Consider the following 9,197-nt stretch of genomic DNA (forward strand, 5'->3'; position numbering starts at 1 on the left):
AACACCACCACCACCACCAAGCAATAACAGCAACAACTACACCACCACCACCACCACCACTACCACCACCACCAAGCGATAACAGCAACAACTATACCACCACCACCACCACCACCAAGCAACACCACCACCACCACCCAGAAACAACACCAACAACTACACCACCACCACCGCAGCCGCCGCCAGCAACAACTACCAGTGCTAAGTCGCACGTGCCCCCCAAACCCAGGACGACAAACCCAGTGTCCCCGCCTCCCTCTTCCTTCCGGTCGTACAGGACGCCTAAGCAGACTCCGCGCGCACGCGCTCTCGCACTCGCTCCCGTCCACACGCGTATTTCTTCTTCCTGCGCGGAAGGTGAGGTGAGGCCGATGTTTTGAGTGAACTTATTGGCGTTTTAAATTCTGCCTCCAACAGATTCTGCGGAGGATTTCTTTTGCAGCCTTCGTCTGATCGCAGGATTATCCTCCAGGACAAATGATTGACTGCAACTAATTCGGAATGGGAGACCTTTGTACAAGGGAGATATCTTCTCTAGTGATGGTTTAATATTTGGAGCAGGCGGGGTAAAGGATGTGCAATACTGGAGACTACGGTGACTCAAAGTGACTTGGTTTTCTCTGCATGTCTAGCTTTGGGCACAGTTTAGTGAGTGATAATATTGTGTGGATCTATTGTTTTGGAATTATCCTCTATGTTCCGGTGAGTCGGGGTTACGTTTTGTTTTTAATTTCAGACAAACTCGTCGTTGCTGATTGTTTCTGTTTAAACATAATTTATTTTTGTCGCCTGTGTTTTTCTGCTTTAATATTATCATTACGTGGGATTACCGCTGCGGCAATCATCATCATCATCATCATCATCATCCTCATCATTCAGTGCCAGATCTGCGACAGACATCGGCGATCATGGTGCTCCCTTCATTCCTTTGCTCGGATGCTCTTAAAAAAGCCACGTTTCCCTGATCTTTCCCTGTTACCCATTTGTTTAGGTTCCCTAAATAGAGTGCTCTGAGCCTACCCCTGCCTCATTTGCCTTCTATTTCGCCAGTGAGAGCTAGATGTTCAAGACCCTTATGTCGATTTATGTGTCCAAAAAACGGCATTTGTAGTTTCCTGATTGTTTTTAACAATGAGCGTCCCACGTGGGTTTCATCAAGCTCTACCTCATTTGATTTCCTTTCCTTCCACGATACTCTTAGCAGTCTCATAAGAAACCACATTTCTGTTTCTTCTATTTTATTTTCAGTCTTTTGTTATTGTCAAGCATTCACAGCCATATAGAAGGGTTGACCAAACATAGTATTTCAGAACTTTCATTTTGGTAGTCATTGAGATGTTTCTATTATTTCAGTATTAGGCTAATTGTATTGAAACTAGCAGTAGCCATTGCAATTCTCCGTTTTATTTCTGTGGCATACTCTTCGAATTAATGGTATTGGTATTTAATACTTTTAGGAGATTAAATGCTTTGAGTTGACTCACATGATAAGGTATTAAGAAATATCACTTTATGTAAGATTTTGAAGAGGGTAAAGAGGTTAGCATTACAGCACATTTTGCCATCTGTCCTTAGACCAAGTCTACCTTGTATAAATATAGGGGATGGGGGTGGGGTGGGGGGAGAGGTGGGTGGGTGGAGGGGGAGGGAGGGGGGTTCCCCAACAAGCAGAAGTGTTACACGCCCTGCTGTTACAAGACATTATTCTAATAAATCTTTGCTCACGATCCTGCCCACAACTCACCATCACCTGAGTCCATGGATTTGGTGGGGGGGGGGGGGGGGGTACAAAATGACACAGAAAATCAGCGGAAACTATGATACGTGTCTAATAGTAGAATAAGATAAAAAATGTATGCCCCAATATCATGACACTATTATGTAATTTCTATCTCAGACTACTGGGGTTGTTTTGTAGGTTGTTTGCGGGTGCTCCGGAGTGGCTTACTCGTCATTTCTATCAAACAACTGTCGTCCTTATCACGTCTTTTTTATTTTTGTCACTCTCTTGTAATAACTCTTATCTTCGGCACTGATATAAGCTTATTGTGTTGCTAGTGCCGTAAAACTCACACTAAAACTAACCTAAACTTAGTGTCTGTATCCTCTCTTCCCAATACCCTTGCATTATGCACTCAAGTTTAGCCTTTGAAATGATCCAATGTGCGTTTGTAAGGGCCTTTAGAAATTTAAACAAATGAAGCCCGAAGAAAAAGAAGACGTAAACGAAACAAGAAGAGATGTAAAAGCTACAGATCAAGGTCAGAAGCAGCATTCATCAGAAAAATTACGATCTCTAATTCTGTCACACCGAATCCTTCATCGATATCTTGAAAATAAATGTCTGCCTGTATGTCATACGATGGGAGATACATGCATATTTATGCGAGTTCAAGGAAGTTGGGGTGAAAGGATGGAGAAATATCTTCCTTCGAGATTACATCCGAACAACTCGTTTATAGCAATAGGATCGCTGTCTTATGAGGCCGCTCTGGAGATGGTCTCTATGGTTTTGTACAAGAAATGTTGTGCGGAAGTTTGAAATTTAGATTCGTTGTATTTATTTAGTTTTGAACTCCTGAATAGACATAAGGGTCTTGAACATCTAGCTCTCACTGGCAAAATTGAAGGCAAACGAGGCAGGGGTAGGCCCAGAACAATCTACTTGGTGAACTTAAACAAATGGGTAACAGGGAAAGATCAGGGAAACATAGCTTTTTTTTTTAGAGCATCTGAGCAAAGGAATGAATGGAGCACCATGATCACCGATGTCTGTCGCAGATCTGGCACTGGATGATGATGATGATGATGATATATTTATTTACACTTGAGTTTCGGTTCCTACCAGGGGACCAATATTTTCGGATTTTGAAGACCCTTCCCTTAAACTCATCTGCAACAGACATTGTAACTTAGAAAATTGATTATCAAAGGTTTGCGCTTCCTTTAACCCAAACGGCATGAATTTAAGCTCATTTGCAACAGACGTTGAAATTAAGAAAAACGATTTTCAAAAGTTTGCGCTTCCTTTAAGTTTTAACCGAATGTCATAAATTCGAGACAGACGCTTCGAATCTGCTTGTCAGGGGCAGCTCAGGCTGAGGGGAATACGGTAATGTTATCCCCCCTCCCCCCTCCAAAAAAATAAATAAATAAAAAATGGAGCTAATCGATATAAGAAAGACTTCCTCAAACTGAATCAAGCACAGGGTTTTCGTGAGCATCAGTAAAGAGCCTTTCCATTACACCACAAGCGCTGCCAAATTGGACATTCAGAATTTAGTTTAGTTTTAGTAGAGGTTTTACGGCACTCACAACTGCATAAGGCGTTCAGAGTTTACAGCGTAGATCTAATATAATGAATATTTATAAAGTGGTAATGAGAACTCACACTATAATACTATATGATAAACAGGAGAAAAGTAATGCATGTTAATATTGTTACTTCATATTTAGCTGGGTGTGTCATCTTTGGCTCAGTTTTAACGTGCAATGACCCGACAGTGTTTACGGTCTTGAGCTGCCGTTAAACACTCTCTCATACGTCGGTCAGTGCATGTCTTAGTTTTTAGTTTTAGTAAGGGTTTTATGGCACTTCCAAAACAATAAAGCCATAATATAAGTGCCGAAGATTAGAGATGTTACAAGGGAGTAACAAACATAAAAAAAGAAGGAGAGGAGATAAAGACGATAGACGTTTGATAAGAAAGAAGAAGGAAACCACACCAGAACACCCGCCAACCACCCACGTTCATGTCTTAATGTTGTCGGGCCATTTTGTTCTTTGTGAACCTTTGGCCCTTTTGCCCCCCCCCCCTGCACACACACACACACACACACACACACACACACACACACACACACACACACACACACACACACACCCGACCCCAACACATTTTCAGCCATACTCAGCCCCCGCCGCCCCCACAATAAAGAGGTTTTTTTAAAAAATAAACTTACTCACCCCATGGGGAGCACCTCTTCTGGTTTTGTGATTACTCGAGAGAGGGGGAACTTTCTGCTTACTTAAGTCATTACATGAATATAAATCGGATAAAGATTGTGTCTTTTGAAGGCATTTTAAATTGACATATTTTTTAAGATATGCGTAAGAATGCGTATTTATCTGGAAGCCCTATTTATTGGTTCATAGAAATACTCTCGTGTTACACAGAAATGAATTTTTTAATCAAAAATAATTTAAACTATCAATATTTTTACTTTTTTTCTGAAAAGGGCGTTGTGTGTGTTGTGTGTGTGTGTGTGTGTATGTGTGTGTGTGTGTGTGTGTGTGTGTGTAAGGGGGGAGGTGTGAGGGAGGAACAAGCAGAATGATGACGTTGACCTATTTTCATGTATTTGTTACGAACTTGACTTACTTGCAAACGCGTACAGGTTTGGACACAACTACCGTGCCATTTTAATGACTTCCCCCCCCCCCCCCCCATTTTGACGTTGTGTGATTGCTTGCTGTATGGAGACATCGTCAGTCAGATGTTTAGAAGTACTTTAGCCATTGTTTAAAATAGTTTTTAAATTATATAAGCTAAAATAAGATAAGATACATCTTTGTTGTCCAGATCCTGGAACATTGTTGATTGGTTTTGGTGTTTCACACACGTGTACACACACGCGCAAACACACACGCACACACACACACACACACACACACACACACACACACACACACACACATAAATAATATGCACACACACACATACACAGGCTTGCAATACAGATCAAAGTGATCACAACCGGTTGCCAATGAGTAGCGCCCAAAATTATGTTTTAAATTGAAAATGTATTAATCACATGTACTGTTTACTTGTGCTCAGGGAAATGTTTTTGTAGAAATGCCAATTCTTCATGTTATGAAAAGCAAGAAAAATTACATAAAATAGGTAGAATCAATTTAATAAAAACTGAATCCATTGTTTTTTTCTATCCTGAAAAAGCTACTTGCATGGCCTAGAACTGACGAAGTGTTTGCAAAGGATGTAATTATGTGTTTGCTTGCGTGCGCAGGGTTTGTGTTCCAATCTGAATTCTCATGCGACCTCTTTGCTAGCTCCTTGCGTGTTAGCTGAAAGGATAAGGAACAGGTTCCATAGGACTAGTAAAAATCATAATAAAGATGGTGCTGATCAGACCTGCTTCTTTCACAACGCTACCAGGTAGAAATCAATAATGCCTGTTGTGAATTCTTACTTTTTTGCTTTTCTTTGTGCTTACTGCTGGGGTTTCCCACATTGGTTTGGAGAGAGTCATTATAAATTGATTAGCTGCACACCAGCAGGACAGGGGAAAGAGATCAAGGGGAAGGCCACGAGGAACCTGGAGAAAAGTCACGTAGGAACATAGAATGATGTATGGAAGCGTGGAAAAACTGAGTAAAGTCCAGGAGTTGAAGTCCCACGCTACCTGGGATACCTGGAGGTGTCATCTCTGACTCAGAGGTTCACGTGTAATCGCCCTCCCCCTTCACAGTCCCGAGCTACCGTTGCCCATTCTGCTATACTCAGGCCTGTTCATGTTTTAATGTTGTACATCCATGTCACTCTTTGTCTTCCCCTGGCCCTCCTACCCCATATCCTTCCTTCAAGCACCTGTTTCATAATGGTCTGCTGACGTTTTAATTGATCAAAGTGCGTATTGTATTTTCTACATCTTATTTCAATTTATCCCACGATAGGAAACATTTAATAATAATAATAATAATAATAATAATAATAATAATAATAATAATATAATAATAAAAATAATAATAATAATAATAATGATAATAATAGATAGCACTTTGTATAGCGCTATTCCCCGCTCAACTGCAAGCTGAGAGCATTCTCAAACCAACTCAACTTCCTCACGCTAAACCGCTAAAATACCGACAAGATCTTTCGCTGTTTGTGGGTGGCCTATGCCCTGGGCCAGAGTGAGAATGGCCAGGGTAAAGTTGGATGCCAGCACAAAGTGCAGCCCCGTTTACAGGTGAAAAACACCCACATAAACGTCTAGGATCATCTCTAAGTATGACAGTATTATTGTAACGTAAGACCATGAGGCCAGAAACAGAATTCTCTCACTGCTCTATCAAAGTTGTAAGATTATTCGAAGTCGTTGTCAAGGTATTCAAATAATTGCATTCAGATAACATGACATGTTGTGAAACTAAACTAAAAATTCTTGACGTCAATTTTATTAAAACTAGGTACCTAGCAGATTCATTCATCCAGTGCCAGATCTGCGACAGACATAGACAATCATGGTTCTCCATTCATTCCTTTGCTCGGATGCTCTTTAAAAAAGCTGTTTCCCTGATCTCTCCCCATTACCCTTTGTTTAGGTTCCCCAAGTAGGTTGCCCTGGGCCTACCCTTGCTTCATTTTTAAACTAGCAGATAGATTTTTTAAAGTCTATGGTAGAGATTTACCTAATCTATTGCACTTCTCGTCATTTTTTTATTTCTTCTCTCGCCTTCAGTCGTCCTTTTAAGTGCCTATCCATTGTTTCAACTACCGATTTGTAGCCTAGTGGTTAGGCCACAGGACTCGTAGTATAACCTAATAGTGCTGATAGGGGCGTTAAACCTATACCATTTCACCAAATACCTATTTGTGTATCAACTATTTCAGGGCAAACTGGAGATTTCACAAAGTTACTGTGGTCTGTAGTGCAATGACAAAGCTGTTTCCTTTACACCTAACTGACACATGTTCGCTTCGCACATAGACATTGTTTCGTCTAGGCTTCTAGTTCTAGCTATGGTGTGTTTAGCCCTGACACGTAGGGTCGAGATAGAGCACATTAGAAAATCTATATTTTGTTGATGAGAGTGTAAAATATTTACAACTATTCATCGGTGTGTAATTGTAATTCCTCGAGCTTTATTCTCTCGTTGCTGTTGTTTCATGGCCGCGGTGTATCGAAAGCGTCATCAAACAATACGATATTCCCGTATCGGGAAAAGCATGCTATTAAAGTTGTACGTGAAAATCAAACGTCATCCTTTTTATCTTCAAGTGCCAGATCTGCGACAGACATCGGTGACCATGCCCGATTCTCCAATCTTTCCTTTGCTAGGATGCACTAAAGATAGCTACATTACCTTGCTTGTTCCCCATCACCCATCAATTTATGTCACGACCCTGTGGAATCAGGCGCTCGTAATGTTTTGGGAATGCGAAGTTATTGATATCATCTGAAAGCTTATTCATTTGCCTTGCTTTCAATAGAAAAAAATATCCATCTAGCTTGCATGGAAGTCGAGATATTTGCGATTAAAGAAGGTGGGATAGCCTGGTTTCAACGGTTAAATTAATGAGAAAATGGCTGCCAAAATTTGGTAACTTCAATAACTTGAGAGTCCTTGAAAATGGAAATATACATATTTTGTGCCTTAAAAAAGGGTTTTCAGTAAAATTCACATTGAAATATGTTTTCACATGAACATTAAAGGTTTTCAGGCAAAAATCAAAGTTTCGATTAAAGTTGCCAAACTGGTGGGAAAATGCCTTTTCCTTTGATTTAATTATTTTGACGAACGCCTGATTTCACCACAACTATGCCTCACATTTAGGCTCTCCAAGTAAGTTGCTGTGGCTCTCGCCCCGTCTGGTTTGACTTCACTTTTGCTAGTAGGAGCTAGATTCTCAAGACCATATGTCTATTCAAGTGTCCCACAAACTGCGTTAGTCTTTTCTTTTACTTTTGGCAAATCCCAGACGGTCAAGGCTATTTGAGAACCCAGTGTTGTCAATAACATTTCCTGTCACTTTTGGTTGGATTTTTTTTGGTGTGGGTGGAAAATGTTTCGCGCCTCATTAACATAATTTAAATAATTGAGGAGTTCAGTAGTTTGGTAACACCTTTTTAGGCGAACCTTGGCTGCCCTCGCTTGGTATTGTACTTTCCTGTGAAGACGAAGACGTAGAGGTTTTATGGCGCTTGCAACTGCATAAAGTCATATAAGCGCCAAGAGTGGACGTCAACAGGGAAGTACTTACAGGGAATCAGACTTACTCTGCTCACCTCTCTAGCTTCAACAGCACAAAGTCTGCTTCGACTATAAAGGCACCCCGGAAATAGCAGGTCACAAGAGTGTGACAAACATACAAAAGAAGTAGAGGAAAATGTTAGTAAGGATTAGGAAAGAAAAAAGTAGCAGTTCCTTGTTGCAGTTCAGGCACAGTTAATTATGACCATGACATTGATGAATCACGCCATTTACAATTGCAATTCTACTGTGCATAAGAACTCGAGATGTTCATCCCCCCCACCCCTTGGGAATAGGCTAAAGACACTTAAGTCAGTAGCCCCCCCCCCCCCCCCGTCCCCGGGGGTCACGAAGATGTTTGTTATAGTCTGAAAGAGAAGTTTCTTTCTTTCCTATCAAACATCTGACGTCCTCATCTCTCCTCCTCCTTGTTGTGTTTGTCACTCTTTTGTAACACCTCAGCGCGCAGCACTTATGTGACCTAATTATTTTAATATTGCAAGTGACGTTCAAGGTGGGTGGTTGGCGGGTGCTCTGGCGTGGTTTGCTTCTTCTTTCCTATCAAATATCTAACGTCTTTATCTCCCCTCCTTCTTGTTTGCGTTTGTTACTCCCTTGTAACACCTCTAATTTTCGGCACTTACATGACCTTATTGTGTTGCAAGTGCCATAAAACTCTTACTAAAACTAAAAATTTACTAAAACAAAAACGAAAGTTACGAGTCAGTAGTTAAGATAAGCCTGCTATGTAGAGGAACTTACTTCGGAGATAAACATTTTATTAATCGATACAGCTCCCAAACTCCACAACAGCCCAATTCATGTCCCTTGCCGCATCAACTGAGGCGGGGTCTCTGACTCTGAAAATAAGCTCTTCATCTCCCGCTGGTGGAAAGGTTTTGGCAGCGCAATAATGTTTTGGAAGAAGTAGACAGTCGGTTACCATGAGAATGGTTTTCCAGCTTTTTAGCGATATTTCCTCTTTTTCTGGACTTTTTTGCGCTTGATATTTCCGTATGACCATAAACATGCTGGTGGCTGGTATGTCTAAATCTTTTTTTTCGATTTAGAGGAAGGGAAGGAGGAGGTGGGGAGAGAGGCGATTATACTTGTATATTGTAAATATAGTGTTTCTACTTGCTTCACTAATGACCTGTTAATTTGCTTTTGTTTATCACGTCAATGTCAATATTTCTCTCCCCTC

The 9,197-nt window shown here is 40.9% G+C and overlaps 1 protein-coding gene across 1 annotated transcript in view; it reads left to right on the forward strand.

Moving 5' to 3' along the window:
• Positions 1–274: 274 nt before the first annotated feature.
• LOC101845254 overlaps positions 275–9,197 on the forward strand; it is a 30,314-nt gene continuing 21,391 nt past the window's right edge. Inside the window, exon 1 of the mRNA XM_005102910.3 lies at positions 275–702. The gene's annotated coding sequence lies outside the window, so the exon portion shown is untranslated. The remainder of the gene's footprint in view (positions 703–9,197) is intronic.

Source organism: Aplysia californica, unplaced genomic scaffold, assembly GCF_000002075.1.
Source record: "Aplysia californica isolate F4 #8 unplaced genomic scaffold, AplCal3.0 scaffold00348, whole genome shotgun sequence".
Classification (NCBI taxonomy): domain Eukaryota; kingdom Metazoa; phylum Mollusca; class Gastropoda; order Aplysiida; family Aplysiidae; genus Aplysia; species Aplysia californica.